This window comes from Syngnathus acus, chromosome 5 (genome assembly GCF_901709675.1).
Source record: "Syngnathus acus chromosome 5, fSynAcu1.2, whole genome shotgun sequence".
Classification (NCBI taxonomy): domain Eukaryota; kingdom Metazoa; phylum Chordata; class Actinopteri; order Syngnathiformes; family Syngnathidae; genus Syngnathus; species Syngnathus acus.
The window spans coordinates 5419263-5439716 of NC_051091.1; the positions used below are offsets into that span (position 1 = coordinate 5419263).

The window sequence follows — 20454 nt, forward strand, 5'->3', positions numbered from 1 at the left end:
AGATTGTTAGAGAGGGGGAGGAGAAAAGCTTTCTCTTTTGGAGGAAATCCCCCTGGAGGCTTTTCAGTTTCTTGTCTTTCTCACACACAAACACACACACACACACACACACACAGTCCGTGCTGGCTTTATCACACACCCAAACACACAGACATAATATCACCCAAGAGAAACAACCCACTCTGCACAAAGACCAATGGCATGCGTGGCTGTAAATGCAAAGAATGGATTTGTCATGCGTTGACGTGCACAAATGTACACACCATTCAGTATAAGAAAGCAAGCAGCTATTTCTATGTGGGCCCCTTTAGTCTATTTTAATCGAGCAACGAGTCTGTTTTTCTCAAAAGTCTGCTTCAGGCTTTTTCATTTCCTTCATTGGGTGATTGTCTTCAAGCGCACAGTCCAGCCTTTGACTGCAATCAAAGAGGAGACACGAGAGGGGCTTCCTTGCCTCGGGCAGCGGGCTAACCGCCTCCACATTTGACCTGAGGAATGCGGTGGTCTTGCCTCCAGACCTTTTTTAACATCTGGCCTCGGGAGAAGGCAGAGTGTTTGAAAGCGACGTCAGCCCGCATCACGTTCTCACAAGGGATGATTGACAGGCCTTACGCTTATTTCTCTCGGCTGGCTGCCAGAAAACGAGCGCAAGCGGATTCGTTTACACTCGCCTCGGTTCTTTCCGGTTTCTGAACGTTCCGTGAATATTTGTGTTATGAAGGGCTGGGTGTGTTGTGTTTCTTTTAATCCAGCAAGGTACTCGGTGGGTGAAGCTGGAGATCAAGAGTCACTCCTGCGCTTCTGCTTCTCCCGAGGTCTACGGAAATTTCTCACAGATGTCAAAGCTGTGCCAATATCCTTCTTGCCCATGCCAAAAGAAAATCCTCTGGGAAAAGGGCCCATGCCTTTAATCTCGATATATTCTAGACAGATACATAGATGGATTACAAGCAGCCATCTGTATGCTATGAAAGCACTAATATGATGTCACTGCCACGGTGGGAACCATCGCACAACCAATGGCGGCCTGATTTTATTTTCCCTTTTTATATTAAGAGGAAAAATATATTCGTAGTACATTCTTTTTCAGCCTCACTTTGTTTAGATTTGACATCATTTGCATTTGTTACTATTGTTTCCGTCAACTCAATTGTGCTTTTGTTCATTTCGAGATTCTTTGCTGACAGACATTTCTTTTGTTTTATACTCCCTTCTTTTGTTTACATATCTGCGCCGATTTCAGCATTTCTTTTTGGAATTCCTGTTTTGATCTCAGTTCTCGTATTGTATATATAATATATAATATTTCCCTCTGCCAAGAAAGTTTTCAATTTATTGGCGTATGTGGTTTCTTTGTTGGTAAGCAAGAGCAATTTGAGCTATAGTCTTGTGTGTGTTCTAGTAGAACTCCCCTTTTTTTTTTTTTTTTGAATCAGACAGACCATAAATAAATCGAAAATTCAGCATTGTAAACATGTTAGTACGACTTGGTGATTTATCAGTCCCGGCATAAATACTTATTTAAAAGAAAATATCATCTCCTTCCTGTTTGTTTACTTTAGTTTCACTCATTGTCAAGGTCCAGAGCCATTTAGTCTGCTTGTTGACCAGAATTGTGACAGCAAAGTTTCTGATGGGAAGGATGATAGTGGGCCACAGTGGGCCGTCTCTGTGTTTTGATCCCTTTTCATGAAAACCAGATGGGCTGTCCATCTAAACCAACAAAGAGTTGGTGGAAGAGATGGCAGGGGGGCTGCTCTGCGTCTTGTGACTCAGTGATTGTGGAGATTTGATACGGCGCGCACAAAATATGCAGACATAAACACACACCTATACACACACACACGCATACACACTCGGAGAGTAAACCAGACAGGGGAATGTACACACAGATAGCGAGCGAGACTTTCAGACGGAGAGCCGAGACCAGGAAGTTTGAAGAACACACCCAAGTGGGTTCATTAAGCAGCCGTCTAAACATGCTCTGCAGTTTCTTAAATAATGTCCCGACATAAACACGTACTGTACAGGCCCTCTGCAGCAGACCGGCCTCTATCCCGACGCCCCTCCCTTCTCCATCGCCATCCTAGTGGGGGCAAAATGGACCCCTTGGGTGATTTCCTTCAAACTGCCAGTGGAGCTCATAACCTCTGGTGTCTTTAAATCGTGAGTCACAGTCAATATCCACACTAATCTCATTATATGGAAGGATGTGTCTGCATGCGGCACACTACCTCCTGGACTTTGTTACATGTATGAGAAGTCATTAACACATGGGGTGGGGGTGGAGGAGGAGCTTTCTCATCAGTGACTAATGCCGCTTTTCTTTCTTTTGGAACATCTGAACAGCATTACTATAAAGTGTGCTGTCTCAGTTAAGATGGTATGTGTCAGGATGCCCAAAAGCCTTTTCAGAAAAGATCTACTGCTGCTGTGACATCATTTTCTGAGCGACCCGCTTTGTCCAGATCAGCCTGTGATCTGGATATTTGCTTTTGTAAACCACCTTAAGCAAACAGAGGCATCTATCTCCGCCACAGATGTTCCCTTACACTGACTCACTCTTTAAAGGAAGACTTGTTTTGAGCTGCATGTCACTCAAAATAAAAAAGGAGTGAGATCGGAGGGAAGAGCTATAAAGGACATTCCGACAGGGTTAGCGAGGTTGTGTGGTCCGAATTTATGGCACACACTTTTTTGGGGTCGCTTTTAATATTAGCTTTGTGTTTAGAGAAGTTGTCGCTATGGTAACAGCACATGAATGAGGTTATGTTAGAGTGTTGCGGTGCAGCTTGTAGCTGTGCGTATCTGTGATTGTGCTTTCCTCTTACTGTTTATTCCAGTTGCAATAAAATACGTGTGCCAAATATGAGTGATGCATCATAACTTTAAATGTTCCCAAATGTTCGACTTTCTTGGAAGTGTAAAACCCTTCCTTATTTTTTTTTTCATATCACACGTCACACAGTGAAAGTAAAACCTCCTACGCTTCATGTGAGGAGGCCTCACAACGGAAGACGAGTGTTCAAATGTTTATTTTTTTATGGGGGGGGGCAGCGGGCCTTATTTGGCAATAATAAAAATGATGCTACAGAATTGATACTGTGGTACTCAGTGAAGCAGCACAGTTATTATCTAGGTTATTCCCTTCTCATGTTATTATATCATAAAATCCTGTTTATCATAAATCCACCACACAATCTTCAATCCCTTTTTAGAGCACAATGCGCTTGTACTTTAAATCTCAGCCGGAAGCAATGTAGTCTATAAGCTCTCTGTTTTGGGTATTGTATGAATGTGAGAGCTTATCAGAATGGATGGAGAGAGAGAGAGAGAGAGAGAGAGAGAGAGAGAGAGAGAGAGAGAGAGAGAGAGAGAGAGAGAGAGAGAGAGAGAGAGAGAGAGAGAGAGAGAGAGAGAGAGAGAGAGAGAGAGAGAGAGAGAGAGAGAGAGAGAGAGAGAGAGAGAGAGCGAGCACAGTGCTGATACAATGACAACTTGCCAAAGTGGGAAGTTCTTGCAGTGGGAGAACTTTGTGTTCCATGTGGTTTAACAATTTCACATCAATCATCAGAAGAGCTGAAGACGACACAGCGCTCATCTGAGACGCAATTGTTCTTGCAGGGACGCATTTAGATACAAAACCTCTTTTTCATGTCTATGGAACAAGGCAAGGTTTAGGTTAAGACTTAATTGTGACCTCAATTACATTCAGATGTAAAACGGCTGCCTGGTTAACACATTGAACATTTCCACATGTTTTTGGTTAGTCCCCCTTTTGTCCTGATGTGTTTTCCTGAAATCCACAACACTAGGCCAACTAATATATGGAGCAGGTGTTCAAGTCGCTGCAGTTGACAAGACAGCCGAGTCACAACATTCGAACAAGGACAGCGAATGAGATAAGTTACCACACAACAGGGAAAGTTCAGTTAACATACCATCAAGAAAATGATCACAATAATTGTGGTGGTGGCTTGTGACAGTTGGTTGTTATAACTGGTGGTTTTTGTACTTTTTAAATGTTTTTAGGTTTGTTGTTTTGGTGGCAGTTTAGACAATAATGCTGGCGCAATAACAGAAAAACAAGTGTTGTTGTCATAATCTATGTTTTGTCAGTTTTCATTAGATTTTAATTTAGTCAAGTTTTTCTTGTGTCCAGTTTTTCCATGCCTGTTTCATGAGCTTTTTGTGTCCACCTGTTCTCAGCAGTCCAGCCCCTTATGTTTTCCAATTGGCTTCCACTTGTGTCTCGTCCTGGTGTTTCTCGTTGTCTCGTCAGTTTTTTTGGGTTCAGTTATCTGCTTAGGTTCACTGTTTTGTGTTGACTGTTTGAGTCCAGTTGAGTCTTGTCTTAACCCTAGTGATTTAGTTTGGGGAGGTACAATCGACCCTTGTTATTTTGGATTTTTGTTAATTTAGTGATTTTGATCATATGAGTTTTCTTGTTTTCTTGGTAAATTAATACAGTCTTGATTTTGAACACATCCTGACTTTTTGGCTTCCCTACACCTGGCTCCACAACTCTGCCTTAACTGTAAGTTGCTCTTCTTATTCCACTAAAATCCGCAAAACTGTTCATTGCAAGCTACAAAATGTTTGACCACTAGAGGTCGCGTTTTATCTACTTTCTGGTTTGTGGTACGCCTGATTTGAGAGACACTGACATCCTCGGTCATCATCTCTTCCCTTTGGGGTCTAATCTTATTCATATCTCCTTAAATGAACAAAAAGCAGACAAGGAGCATGTTATTTACACAGCAGGAAAAAGTGACTCCTCTTCAGCAGAGCTATTATGTTCATCCTATCTGCGTTCCAGTAAGCAATTATCACACAAACGTGGCATTTAAAAAGGTGTTGCTGATGATGCTGTTTCTCAAGCAATTTATCTAAACATGCTCTCTTCATTTTGCAAGAATGTGTGAAAGGATATGCTTCGATAGTTTTGTAAAGCTAAAACGTGTACACAGGCAAGAAAGAGAGAAGCCGTTAATGATTTCAAGGTGAATTATGACTTTGGGTATGATAGACTGTGTGAAAGAAACACTATCTGATCCAAACAGCTATTCAATCATGTTCCAGAAGATTAAAACATCCCCTCCAGATCATACTTTCTTATTATACTGGTTGTTTTTTTTAAATCATGTTGCACCGATTCATGGTTGTAACATGCATTTGTTGAGCTGACTAAGGCATTTAAAAAAAACAACAACAGTGCAGTTCCCCCGTGCCCCCCCCCTGGCTCCGCCCATGCTTGAGATTAAAAAAAAAAAAACATTTTGCAATGATTTTGTCAAGTTTGATGAAACATTTACTGACTAAAAACAACTTTGTTTTGATTTCAATACGTTGAGGTAGTGCACCAACGCTGGCATAACATTGTCTGGCTTACAGCACGAAGAAAAGGCACAGTGCACGTGCGGTGTATATAGATTCCACGTTTATCATGAACACAAGTAGACAGGCAGGAGGTGGTTGATGGTGAATGTGCATTCCGGCCTATGAGAGCCTGCAGGTCCATATGATGAACTGCACTATTTTAGTTGTGCGTGTGTGTGTGCGTGTGCCTGTCTGAACAGGGCATACGTCCAGGCCTATGGACACATACCAACAAGGTCATATTGCGTATGCATGTCACGGTGCTTAGAATATCACGCCTTACTAGAGCGAGTAACGCTCTGCACGTTTATTAACCATTTTACTACTATCTACAACAAAACAGTCACGTATTCAATTTGTCGTGCATTGACTTAATCACTTTCTTGATTGGTATAAACAAAAACAAAAAAACAGCCAGGCTTACTTAGCCAACATGCTAATCCTTCATTGCTACCTCTCTACTCCAAAGCTGCTTCTGCTCCCATTAGGCTGATTTCATTTATTTCCCCCCCGTCAAGTCTAAATGTCCATGCTAGCATTAAGCAACCATCTGTGGCTGGGTTACGATGGCCACTGGCTCAAGGCTGTGTTTTAAATAGACGCAATGGAAGGTTAATACTACATTTAAGTGTATTAAAGGAAGAAGGAATGGAAAACCTTCATTCGTCGAGCCTGAAAATGGTTTCTCATAGCACCAAGAGGACAATTCCTAATCTATTGTAATTATATTGTGTGTCATTTATCGCAAATCTGAATGTACAGTGCAGGTTTTTTGTCTGATTTAATGTTGTAATGAGGATCAACAAATAAGCCACCAGGTCCCGTTCCAAACGACAATGCGGTTTGATTCCAGTATTGTCGAAGACAGTAACCCCATCGCTACCGACGGCCTGTAAACTCCTTTGTGATCCCATCATCAGCTTCCACACGCATTTGCTCACATTGTCTCGAGGGAGCACAAAGAAATCCAGCAGAATCCAAATCAGCGCTGTGCAATCCAGACAGCAGCTCGGAACAGCACAGCCAAAATGGTTTATCGTTGTTCAAATATTGAAAACTGCTTCTGTTTGCAGTTCACATTGGCCTGCATCTGGTTGTGTGTATTTGAAGAGAGAATTTGGCATGATAGGTAAAATATCCATGCAAAGACAAAGTCATTTTCTACCATGTGAGAAGGTTTTGAAATGACGTCGCACTAAATTCACACTTGGCTTGAAACACACATATTGTATCGTGTGACTTTTACCTTGCACATGCCGCTGAGTGTTCATCATGTGCGCCAAGTGCTATTTTTTTTAATTACTTGGGATGATTTCAGACAGAAATACTGACAGAGTTGTTGGAGAAGCAATTATTGATTCACTCATGTTGAGGTCACGCTCCCTCTCTTGTACATCACAGCTCAGTCTCCCTAAAGCAAATCAAACATGCTTTCATTCCCTGAGCTGCAGTATGTCAATGTGAGCGTGTCCTGGGACACTACCAGAAAAGAACCACGTTTAAAATCCAATTACCCGTGAAGAAAACACTTTGCGAGCGGCACAGGCTGACAGGCTATACTCACGTAACGTTTAGCTGAGGACATCGGCGCCGTTGCTCTCGTAAATTGCCGGTGAACTCTTTCTGTTGACTTCTTTATTGAGTAAAGAGCATCAGAAAATATTAAGCTCATTCAGTTTTTGGATGTTTTTCACCTCACCTTTTAATGAAGTAGCTAATCCTTCATCATGGCCTTCTCTCACATAGCACAAATGCTGCCTAGGGAGAGCGGCAGAACGACACCAAATGAAGAATGAGCCTGGCAATATCTGCAGGGTTCACGTAACGGCAGACATGGTCGCAATATGAGGTGCTTCCAGGAAATTTCCATCAGGCCGACTCGCTTTAGTTCCTCATCTGGCCACATTTATCAAGATGGTCCGGACAGCATTCTAAGAAATGGGAAAGGCTTAGCTGTGTTAGCTGTTCTCACGGCTAAAGCTAGTTCCAACATGTTTATTTATTTGGGGTATGGCTCCAAATACACACCTCTCTGTGACTCTTCCAGTCACTATCTTTATTTGAATCTACTGATGGCACTTTGTGACTGTGACAGGATGTCATAATGTGAACGGCACAATAAAAAAAGATTTAAATACCGGTTCTGATTGAACCTGTTGTGGAAAAAGTACTGAAACCTTAAACGGCTGGAAATGACAATAGCACTCACTCTGAATAGTGTGTGCAGCATCAAAATGAATGGTGACCTTTGGAGAAATACATCACTTGTGTATTTTCACCCTGGGCCTCAGCTAGCAATCATGACAGGGCTCACAAAGGACAAAAACTGCCATTTGGCTGCAATCACGACAAAAACTTTTCTGGTGCTGCAGTGACTTTCATACACCTTTCTTTTTTTTTTTTCATTCAATAGATGCTTTATATGTTTTGTGCCTTCAAGGAGCCTAGTAAGTAACTTGTTTTTATCAGTCTGTCCCAAAATGAACTTAGATTGACTGGCATGATAAAAGGAAGATGGCAGTGGCTGGCTGCCCTTGATCGTCTGCAGAGAGAGCTGTCCACGGTGCTGGATACTGTTTCTGGGTGTTGTTGGCTTGTTTTGAACATTTGAAAGCAGAGTGACAGTCAGAACAATAAGTGCTCTTCTACCAGATGTCAGAATGCATAAATATGCATATTTACTTTTAAAATATTCTTTTGCAGTGGCTGTGAGACTTATTTATTTAAATATATCTTGGCTCAATCCAAATTAAACTCCACCATAGACTACTATACCTCCATGCTGCCTATATGTGTATTTTTTTTCTTCTTTTTTTATTTGTTTCTTTTTGAATCAGCATGAGTAAGGGTGTCCCAAGCCCCGGAAATAGTAGCACTCCGCGTTTGTTAAAGGTCTCTTGCTCTCTTTTTCTCTGTCTCCCCTCGGTTATTAGTCTGCAGCAGCAGCATCCTGCGTGACACACAGAGGCAGGCAGTCCTCCTCTCCTCTCCTCTCCTCTTCTCTCCATCTCCTCACCCTCTTCTTCATCCAAGCACGCATTTATCACTCATTCTCTCCGCCTCACTGCGCGGTCGCCAGTGGAGGAGTCGTTTGGCTGTGGAGCGGCTCTGTCGTCTTTTCCTCCCCAAAAAGGACAAATGCTGATTTTCGCCCTAAAGCGGCCGCCGTTCATTTTCGTGTCTTGGGAAGTTATTTGCGGTGCATGGATAGAAGCTGCTGATTGTGCTCGCCGTCGCTCAAGCGTAGCAGAGGAGAGCTCGGCTTCAAGGCAAGGTAAAAACTGTTGTTGCCGTCAACTCCAACACAAATAAATACTAAAGGAAATGTTGCGTTGAGATGCCTAACAAATGTGACTCATCAACGAAGTCAAATCTGGACTCAATGCCAACTGCGCTGTAGACCCCGATTTTCAAAATATGAGCGCTTTAAGGACAATTCTATTTGTGCCAAATGATGTACGGCTGTTTGTTTAATCAAACAATTGCTACTCACACAGACGCACATACAAGAGATGCTGATGTGTCAAAAATGATGGATTTGCTCAAATTGATGATTTAACCAAAGTACGCATTAGAAACCGGTTCCATTATGATGCAGTTCTATTGTGCGCCGCACGGAACGACAACCACTTATTAATTAAACATCGACTTTACTAAGAGAGTGCGCGATCCAAAAGTAAGCATTATTTTTACCAACTTTTTTTGTACAGCTCTTGTTTCATTATATTAAATTGTAAAAGTGTACCTAATATATGGCTGGTGTACGTTTAGCAGCAATGAAACAGACCTAATCTAATAATAATAATTCATATATTCTCTCAACTATCCTAGTTTTTGTAATTTATGAAACGTCATGGTACTTAATTCTTCGTTATGATTCTGACTTTTTTTTATTTAAAGGCTTGTACGTATATGTAAATAGCAGAAGGTCATATCAACTTCATCAGTGCAAACTAGCATGTATGTTTATATGCGACACAAACCACATCCGTGTCATAAAGGGTATTTTCATGTACTTGAGTTAAATATACTGCTATGAAGCTGCTCAAGTGAAACCAAAATGTAAAAGATTATTGGCTGTCTGGTTCTTGGCCACCAAGGAAAAGAATTGCTGTATTGATTGACACATCTCTAAATAGGCATGGGACCAGCAGGACCCATTCAACCAGATGGGCACAATAATAATGACAAAAACAACTCGCCATACTTCCTCAAATAGTGGCTGGGTGGGCATGTTTGAATTGAACTGTAGATGAGTGAGGGATTGTAAATCTAAAACGAAACAAAAATGATGGCGAATTGAAGGATGGAAATAAGGTCACAGTTTACTAGAAGGCCAATTGTCATTACACTGTACTTTGGTCCTGCTGTTTTGGTTTGCAACACAAAGCAAATGGGCTCAGCAGTTAAGTGAACAAATGACTTTTTTTCTCTTTGGGGTTGATGATGTACCCAAGATGCTAATTGAGGCGCTTTAACAAATAATAGAGGCAGCCGCTATTTGAAGAATTACGGTATCTAGCTCAAGACAACATTATAGCCACTGTAGTGTAGCTACAATAAACATTCTATATTTTAAATGAAAAATGGCTGCTACGAAGCAACTGGAGCATCCAAGGAGGATGTTTTAATTTCACAAACTGTCAAGGCAACACCTTTAGGCCCTTGTTATGAACTAAATCTGCTCTTTAGAATGAGTCCACATGTCTGAATAGATAACACAAAACACTTGTATGCACTACAAAAGCTGGATCCTTTCAAATCCAGCACCAACTTCCATGCCATCAAATTAACAATGGATTCAGGACTAGCTTGCATATTAGCACAGTTTTTGGAGTGACCTGAAAAGCAACCCCCCCACCCGGCCTCCCTCCCAAAACAGGAAGACAAGAACATTGTAGGTTATGCTTACTCAGAGATATTTAGGTCTATCTTGGCTCTCTTGTTCTCACTCACTCATCCATTTTTCTCTCTTTGTCTCTCTCTCTCTGCACTCACAAACTGTGTCTCATCACATCTCGTCACTCCAACCAGCACTCTGCCCTCCATTGCTCGTCTCCGTCGCACGCACACAAAGACGTACAAAGGCCTGCAGCCATGTCTAGCTTGAACCCTCCACACTGTATGCATGCATAGCTTTGGTCATGTAATATTCCCTTGTGTCCGATTTCTTGGTGTGTGCTACTGTCGGAGCATTCCGTGGTCCACAATAACCTTTTGGGCCTCAACATTGGATCACGTGTGAATATCACTGCATGAAATCTTCACTTTGTGATGATTTTGACTTTTGTGGCATCTTAAGGCAAAGAGGGAGGGAAGCGCTGCATCTGTATTTCCTATTGTCGGTTATGGAGATTTGCATTTCACCTCTTTCATATCACGTATTATGTAGACAGTAAGACAAATGGCTCATATTAAAACCGCGGGCGTGTAAGTGGGGATTCAAGGGCGGCATATTCCATTTTCTTTTTTTATTTGTGGCCTGACAAAGTTAAGACGGAAGCGACATATATATCCCACAGGGTCATTTAATAATGTATAGGGCCCCCCTATATTTAATATCTAAAGCGGTGGCATAGTGATGCTCGGTCACTCGGGGACGAGATTCCATCAGAGGGCCTCTGGTGACAGCATTGTGTGGAATTCTCACTGAATAATAGCCGTTCAATCACACAGCCTTTCTGTGGCTTTCTAAAGGATTTTTTTAAAATATAGTAAGTTATATACTAGCGTAATAAAGAAACACACTCTAGTCAGAAAAAAGTGACAAAAAAAAGGTAGCAGATGTCTATTTTTAAAGCGCCTTCCTGGAGAGCTACAGATGTTGCCCTCCCTTGGGTTGGAGCACTGTGTTTTTTGGAGAGACAAAATCTGCACCTTTTCTTTATTTTTTTGGAAGAACTTTTTATAGAACCAGACCACAGCATCTTTGTATTCGCTCGCAAGTGCGTTTGCAGTTTGATCACACTCGTCTTATTGGCTTTCCAAAGTAGCTGTGTTTAATCAGCAACACTGAAATTGGGAAAAATATGGAGAGAATATTTGTTCTGTTTACCAATTTGCGGTCATAAATAAGCATGTAGGGATCACAAATAGTCGACGAGATTATGCTCAGTGGAGAAGAAAATGGTCCATTTTGAGTAACACGGCCGTGATTGCCATTATAACAATTGGACTGACTGAAAACAATGACTTTTAAATGAGATGTCATAATTCATTTTGTAATTCTTGAAAATGATCTAGTTGTAGTCTGTGCTGCCTTTCTTTCTCATTAGCTCTTTGTATTACTTTTTATCATCGCCTGTTACTCTTCATTCCAGAATGCATCGAAGCAAAAACTGTCGTTATGAATAATAAGAAGCAAGAGTAAAAGAGGAATTAGAAGACACTAAGCTAACTGTGAGCCTATTTGATAACAAACTAGCAAACTCTTTTGCTTGTAAATTTTTATTGCCCCCCATCAAGGGACTTGTTATAAAAGTGTCGTTCAGAATTAAGAAAATCTGTCCTCTGTCTATTTCAGTGCACTCGGGATGTTTTTCGTGTCTTGTCGAGCTTTGCCCTCTCTATCCGTGGAGGCGCACATCACTTCAGCTGGCTTAGCCAACGCACCCTCACAGCAAGGCTGTTCCACACGGTGCCTCGCATTAAGATGCAGAACACTCTCGCCGACTTTTTCCTCATTGATCCTAATCCTTCGCCTCTCCACAACGACTGATCGCCAGCAGAGTGAGCAAACCTCTTGTCCCTGGCGCAGAGCACCTTTGCTTAACGTAATGATGAGAGCGCGGCTGGAATGAGAAGATGTCTCTCAATGAGGAGAGATCAAACTGTCAATTCACTCAATCAGCATGTTCCAGGCACAGGCCCATGGAGAGAAAGAGGCGAATGTCAGGAAGGTGCTAAGAATTCTGCAAAGCTGGAAGATAAAATTAATATTGATGAAATGTTGGGTGATTCACAAAAATAATGATTAGGTAGGTATGGCATTTATTATGAATCAACATCAATCGACTATATAATCGACGACGAAATGTCAGTCTGCTTTTATAGTTTGTTTTTAGACAGTTGCAGGCCATTCTCAAAGTTCACCTTAGAATACGTATCTCATTTGGATGATATTGCCAATGACATAGAATTTGACAATGTTCTAATCTAATATGCAGTAGTTCATCATCATAGGATTATCATTCATAATAAATTAAAAACACAGAAGTAGGCCTCCTAATGGCTCCACAAAGAAGGATTGCTACTGTGACTGTACCTTCAGAGGGACATGACTTGATGTCCTGCTCTTTTTGCTTTGGGGTCATTTTCATTACACCTACAAAATGGGACCGTTGAAATGGAATGATTGAAACACTCTCGATTTCAAAGTAACTATTTCAACTAATGGTACAACACATGAACACACACACACACTCTATACTGTAACCTGGATTTGCAGCGCTAATTCCTTCTTACCTTTCTTGCTCATTCTCACTGGGAGTCATGACTAACTTGATTGCACTTTGCACAAGCTTTGAAGAACGGCTTGCTCGCCTGAGTGAAAAAAAACAAGAGTGTTTAGATTGCATATGATTGTTCTGTTGCATAAATAGCACAGTGTGTACAGCATGGACACCTAATATAGTCTAAATGACCGTTTCCTCTGAATGAATATTTCCTCCTGTGACAAGTGTATGTTGCTTCTTTGTGGTCGAGTGAAACATCGGGGAGTTAATTACTCTGTGTGTGATTTTACGGTGAGCGTGCTCAAATTACAAAATGGCCCGTTTAACTGATTGCATTGTAGTTCTAGTGAAAATAATACATTTCAATTCTTGTGAAAATTATAAATTTCAACTCTTCTCCATACTGTTTTTCTTTTTAAACAGACATGCAATTCTCTGAGCTGTCATACTTTCCCCTGCTTATGAAATGACATATGACACTGAAATATTCCACCCCAGTAGCTTACACAGAAATCAGCTTTATTGATCATTTAGATGCAGAAACCCATTTGAATGGGATGATGAAAATAATATATATAATATCCATTACTATAATCTCGTGTCGGTCGTGTCCATATTCTTTGTTGCTGCATTATGCTGTGTAACGTTCATATTTAATGCCATTGACCTGATTTTCTTCTGCTCATCGTAGAGTATATGTTGGCTTACAGGCATATCAATGGCTTGTGTGTGGCCCACATGAGTTAATGCCATTAGCAGGAGGATCAAAATGAATTCATGAAAGTTCATATTTGTTTATGCATAAGAAAAATGGTTTCGAAGCAAAGTTGCCATTTCAATGAATGACTGTGCTCTACTCACCATTCCACTATAGTAATGTAAAATCTCAAAATAGTAAAAAGAAAAGTAACTGTGTCCTTTTGTCCTTGTTGTGAATAGTAGATGTCTCTTTCTGTCAAGCACCTCCCGAGTGTCACTTTGTCAAGGGGACAAAATGGACTGCTCTTTGTTGCCTGTGTGCATATTGTGAGCATATTTTTACCGTCAAGGACAGAAGGTTTCAGAAGATAGCCCAAATTTCAATGTACGACAATCCTAATTCACTCTTTGCGTATTTACAGTTAACAAGATTAACATTTCAAATCCCCTACTGGAATGCTGCATTTCCAAAAGCCACATTTCCACTGAATGTTTTATTTCGGTTTGCCACGGCACCGTTGGAATAAGTAATTCCGGCTGTAGCTGTAGAAGAATGTGCCTGCATCAGATGAAAGTATTAGGATGAAATCACAGCAGCAATACAACGAAAACACAGCAAGACAAGTCTCAAAAATGGAGTAAATTTCATCCTCGGTTCAATAACACGACACTATAAGAATAGTTAGAAAATATATTGTGATTTTTTTTTTTTTTGCGTTGTCTGGGTCTCACATTTCGGTTTGTGTACCTCACTTTATGTTAACATTTGTTGACAGGTTGTTTTTTGGGAACAAGGTCATAATCAGTACACGATGTGCACTTGTATTGTAAACACACTTCAATCTGTGGATTAGAGCCATCTGCACACCAAAAAATGCTGTTAAAATGTTTGACCTTGTTAGCACTTATTCCAGCTCGTTCATTGGTCACACAAGTTCATGCATATTTAATAGAAAAGCTCACTTGACCTTATAAAAGGAAAGGTACAACACAGCGCATGCTCTATGTAACTCCGCCCCTTTCAGCCAAGTACTTGATGTGCTTTCCTGCTTGATGCTTTTGGAAAGTCACCTATATGTGATTTAGGCCAGTCCTTGATGTTCTAAAATGACAGAGCAAATCTAGGTCCAGAGTTCCTCATGCTTTAATAAATAGGCCAAATGCCGACCTCGTTGCCTGAGCCGCTGTCAGAGCAAATGGGAGTGTTGAAGGATGAATGATAAAAGCAATGTTTCCTTTTTTTTTTTTTTAAAGACAGAGAACAATGTTGTTCATCTGTAGTTTTAAGATTGAAAGAGAAGTCGGTATAACAAGAATCTAAAAGGAAACTCGGAGAGTCGCAGTGACTCACAAGCTAATGAGAGCTGCGCTCTTGAAGCTTTTTGCCCCACTTTGACAGATAGGGCGCCTTTTAACGTGGATTACTTTTAGCTGAATGTTTTCACTCGCGAAAATCCATGCTCTGTCCTAAGTAAGCTATTGTCAAGGTGCTTTAAGGTCAGATTCTATTTTTATCTGGACATAATTCATTCTTTTTTTTGCCCCTCCCATGTCTTAACTGGTTTAGCATCCATCAAACTTTGCATTGGCTGTCGCATGCATATTTTGACAATTTGACTTGATAATGGGTACGTAAAGAAAGAGATTTAATGAGTTAATGCATTCCGATAACACTGTGGGTAGCTGCCAGTCAGACACTTTATTAAATCGACATCACTTTGATTAATTGAGAAGCATATGACTACAATTAAAGAGGAACCGAATTGAGGAAAGCAGATTCCATAACAAGAGAAAATGTTCTTAACTTCCCAGCGGGATGTCAGCAACAGGATTAGCAAATTGCTGTGACATTTGAACCCTAGGCTAGAGCTAGCTAGCGGAGTTAGGCCGCTGATAGTAGATTGTGATGAGGCCCTGACAGTGCCTGTTGGTATTATTATGAATGTTTGTGCTGCAACGACAGTATCCCTGCAAGAGCTTGTGTCACGGTTTTTATGAGGAGGGCAGATTTAAGAGGGATTGGCGCTTAATCCTTCTGGGGTTGCCCATGCTGTGCGATAACAGCGGACTTCGGTTAAAGCACTGATGGACTACACTTGTTGGAGAAGTCTCTGAATGCTGAAAAAGGCAACTTGGTCAAAACGGAGTCAATGGTAACATTTCTGAGTGACAGACTTATCAAAGTTTGAGTTTTTAAATTCAGTTCGTTTTAATTCATTCTTGGAGTAAGTTTGTTTGTTTTATTTTTTTTCAAAAATCACATAAGCACATAAAGATGTTAAGTGGTCGGCTGCCAGCCAAGACTTCATTTAAATCAAGTTGCATGTCTGACCTTGACCTTGAAGCGAAGCCGTGGCGAACTGATAATGCAAACTGTGACGGGAGAGGGGGCATTTGATTCTGAATGCAGCAGTCACAAACACTTAGGTCTTTGCATTTGCACGGCACAATACCAGCTCAGTTTTACTCGCTTCCGTTCAAGGCAGTCGGAAAGCAACAATGGGGAAGAATAACGGTTTCCCGTAATTATGTCAGAGCCTGGTAGGAAGATCAATTTTATTTAGACAGAGACTGAGAAAATAGTGTGCTGCAGCAAAGTGAGGAGAAGCATGTGTGGTCGGTTTTGGGTTTACAATGGTTTTGTTTCCACGACAATGAAATAAAACTTTGCGGTAGTAAAGGCTTATTTTCAAATGTTTTTCCCCGATCGACACCATTCCTACAAATGTTGCACACCAGCTGGATCCTTGTAGCCACAACAGAGAGATCACGGGGAGGTCATGCCAAGTCTTCATTACCGAACTTGTGTTGTAAGCCTGTGAGTCAACGTGATTCAGCTCATCAGGTACAGTCATGCGGTAGCGACATATCATGTTAGCGTCATATTGTCGCATGTGAGTGTACAGGACGAGATGATTGCCCATATTAATTAGTCAATGCTTGCAACTGAGTGATATAACGCAGGCGAGACACTCAGGCGGGATAAGCGAAGGTCATATCTCATTTCTGGCTCATTTTTATTAACTCCTTTACCGCCATTGACGGCTAAAGACGTCTAAATTCCGCTTTAACTGGACTAGCAGTGAATGCTTTGATCAAAACTGCCCTGAATTTACACTAAACCTGAACTGTGCTCATGTAACTAGTTGCTAATTTATGTAAAGCAGGAAATTATTTTTTGCTGAAGCACATATACAGCAGGAAAAAAAAAATCGGCAAGACGAAGCAAAATTTGCTACGCAAGGCCAGCTTTGTCTGTTTGTCGCATGCAGCTGTGTGCCAGCCGTGACATCTGAGGAGCTTCCTGCAGAGACAAAGCTACTTCGCATTTTCCTGCCTTTTACCCTCTTGAGAGCTTAACTATGTCAGCATAGCTATCAGTGTATCTGCAGCACAGGTGTCTAACTCAAGGCCCGGGGGCCAGATACGGCCTGCCACATCATTTTATGTGGCCCGCGAAGACAATTTGTGCATCAAATTCGTGTGTCATTACTAGAATTGCAAATTGTCTTCACTTTTAATATCTTTTTTTTTTTTTAATATTTGACCAGTTTTTACTCGTCTGATTTGAAAACGATTTATTTGTCAGTTTGTTTTGTAGCTTTTACTGTATATAATATGAGGTGCTCATACATTTCTTTGGGTTGACTGTCATAATGGCCCTCCGAAAGAAGCTATGACTACAATGCGGTCCGTGAAAAAAAATGAGTTTGACACCCCTGATCTACAGGATTGAGTTGGCTAAAAAAAAAAACATGGCAGTGTTAAGGTTACCAGAAATTACTGGTGCATAGTCAACCTATTATTATTGGGGGTTTTTTAAAAGAAAATATTTGTTTACTCGCATAACTTGTTTGCTAGTATTTAATGAGTGGAGCCTGGTTTTGGAACAGATGGAAAAGTTCCATACTTTTCCCTTTGATTTATTAACGTCAGATTTCATGTAAACACAAAAATGATGCTCGCTCTTTGGGTTTCCTGTCTGGTTCCAAAGAAGAAGTGCAGGCTAATTGAGTGTAAGTGATATAGCGAACTGCAGCAGTTGACAACCTGATGCACTTTCTCCCTCCATGGTGGCATTTACAGGACACGAGCTGAGAGGCTCACTAACAAAGATTCTCATTTAAGCCGAAATGTTACACATCTACATACATTTTGAATCAACGCCTGGAGAAAGTTGCATGGCCCTAATTTTGACAGGCAGCTGTGATTATCTCCGCCTACGGCTATGTGAGTGACGCATTGCAAGCCTGATTGCATTTTCCCTCCTCAACGGCTCAAAGCCACAAGCATTTGCTCGGGAAGAAACATTTCTTTGTTTGTGGATCTGAAAAGTTATCTCCATAGCACAATATTCTATTGTTTCATTGTGTATGCACGTCACCAACAATCATTTCTTGCTCTTTTGATTTGTCTGCATAACAAATATTACACGCGGTGAAACAATATGGTTTTGAATCAAGTTTATTCAGATCACATACACAGATAAAACAGAATAAGAAAACAAATCACAAGCTAGGCTATGCCTGGGGTGTGTTGCATCATGTAAAATGCCAAGAAATTTGCATTAGCGATGGCCTTTTTTTGAAGTTTCTGCCCTCAGGGTTTTGGAAGTCTAAATATAACGAGTGTTGTTATTTATGTGTACCATGAGGGGAAAATAAAAACAAAGGCAATAGCAGAGCCATGGGAGACCTGTCACTCAATCATTTGTGTTAAAAACGGCCATTTTCTTTATTAATGCGTCTATTCTACTTTATAAAAGGAAACATTTGATAATAATTTTAGGTTGAAGGTTGAATGACTAAATGACAAAAATTCTATTGTTTTTATGTCTCAGGTGTAATTAACCACAACTCTGACATTTGTTACCAGAGGCACGTCAATAGTTTTTTATGAACATGAAATACTTTGTTAGAAGCCACCGTGAGTGCCGCGGTTCACTCAAACGACTTCCATTGTGAGTTCAATCCCAGCTCACCGCATGAACACGAAAGAAATCTCGTCTGCCTCCATATGTACCCCGTAATTAAATAAAACTGATCCAAGTTGTAGTATTCTTATCAGCAAACGTCAGCTGGGATAGTCTTGAGCTCCTTCTGACCTTGAACGGGGATAAGCTGGATAGAAAATGGTGAGATGGGTTAGGTTGTGTTTTCAATGGGATGGCATTTTTAGTATTATACTGCACACCCATTTAATGCAAGTCAATGTTAAGACACAGAAGAAAGAAATGCAAATTTTTCTCGGCGATTGAAACCGGTGTGGTGAAATTCAAACTTTTACATGCAATTATTATGATTAAGGTTAGTTTTAATGAAGCAGTTTGCTGCAAGAGTAGCAATTACTATTACTTGAAGATGCTTTTAAAAGCATCTTGTTAATTTATTATTCCAACTGTGGATTATTTGCCAACACGGGTTGCTAGTGCGAGCTTTTACTTGAGTTATTGATTTGAGGACAGGACTTTCAACTGATGACTTAAATCTGAATGAGAATTCATTTCTACTTAATCAGTCAAAATGGAAGTGATTCTTTTTTCAAGCACGAAATGGCACGAAATAGGCATAAGTGGTTCATGAAGAAAATAGATCAAAATGAGCCAGTATTATAATCATTTCAACCAGAGTGCTCAGGAATCAGGAAGACGGACATTATATTTTGTGCGTGTAAACGTGTATGTGGGCCCTCCCCATATACGATCTTTTCATGAACATCTCAGAGCAAGATTGTCGTCTCCATGGCAATTCTTATCCTCTGCAAATTCACCTTCAAAAGAGAGCAAAAAAGTCAGCCAATACCAAAGAAATTCAATCAGGAAAATCACAAGTTAGCTGCACACTTTGGTAAAACTGTTACATTCCAAGAGAGAGAGTGGAGGTTGGGGGAAATGTTCAGATGCGAGGGAAAAAGAGATGAAAGAGGAGCGTCGAAAGCAGAAGAAGGGCACCGAAGCACAGGGGAGGGCTGTATAATAAACAGCGTTGGCTGCCGTTGGGATGAAGACAAACTCATGGCGCAGTACATGGGAAGCGTACACACTGCATCATTTCACTTCCGTCTGCCAAGCAAATGACATCCATCCTTCTCACTTAGCGCAAACTCCTCCTGGCAGCCGTCCCGGATGCCCCCCCCCCCCTTTAACCCCCTCGGAGTGTGCTGGCGGTCGCCTTCATCGGGCTTCAATCAATATTTTAGTGCTCTTGCTCCTGTGGGGTCTGCTCTGAGCCCAGGGGAGGTGTTGACGGAGAAGCCTGGTAGGCGGAGGAAGGAGAGTCGTGTTCCAATACTCACGAAAGAAGCAAAGGGGGACGTGGAAAGGGAGAAATAATCCAACAGAAAATGGCTAAGTGGAAAATTAGTTGATGGCAGGAGACAAATTTGCTGTTTTTGTATTTAGAGAATACATGTCACCATATTAGCTTTGCATTTGTGACAGAGACATTTTGTCCCTTTTGGTCCTCTCTCATCCCTTGTTGTCACAGGCTGTTGCTACGACGACGGCCGTTGACACAATTAGGGATTATTAGGGGTTGTCAGCCTGACAAGGAGGACAGATCGACGGAGAACGTAGAAGGCCTCCAATGATAATGTTGGGATTATACATGACTCCATAGATCAAGCAACCGGGTAAAATTTGCCGTGCCAAAATTTGTTCAGCTCTTTAAAAAATATATCAGTGTTAATCCGCCGTTTCTTTTGCCCTAACATTTAATTCAGGAGCAAGTATGTGTAACTGTGGTGCACTTTGAGAACGTTAAAGGAGTTTAGTGTGCCATAACTAAAACTTATAGGAGGCAAAAAGTGGAGCATGATGTTGAGCAACAGCCTCTTGCAGCCCACTTTTCTGTTCATCTTTATTTTTCCCTGTACATCTATTTATGTTAGTTTATGAAGCTGAAGTCCAACAGTTGATGGAATC

At 41.0% G+C, this 20454-nt stretch overlaps 1 protein-coding gene across 1 annotated transcript in view; it reads left to right on the forward strand.

Annotated features, from left to right (window-relative positions):
* Window positions 1-8298: 8298 nt before the first annotated feature.
* The window catches only part of dlgap4b (discs, large (Drosophila) homolog-associated protein 4b), a 50356-nt gene continuing 38200 nt past the window's right edge, over window positions 8299-20454 (forward strand). The window contains 1 exon segment of the mRNA XM_037250934.1: window positions 8299-8653. The gene's annotated coding sequence lies outside the window, so the exon portion shown is untranslated.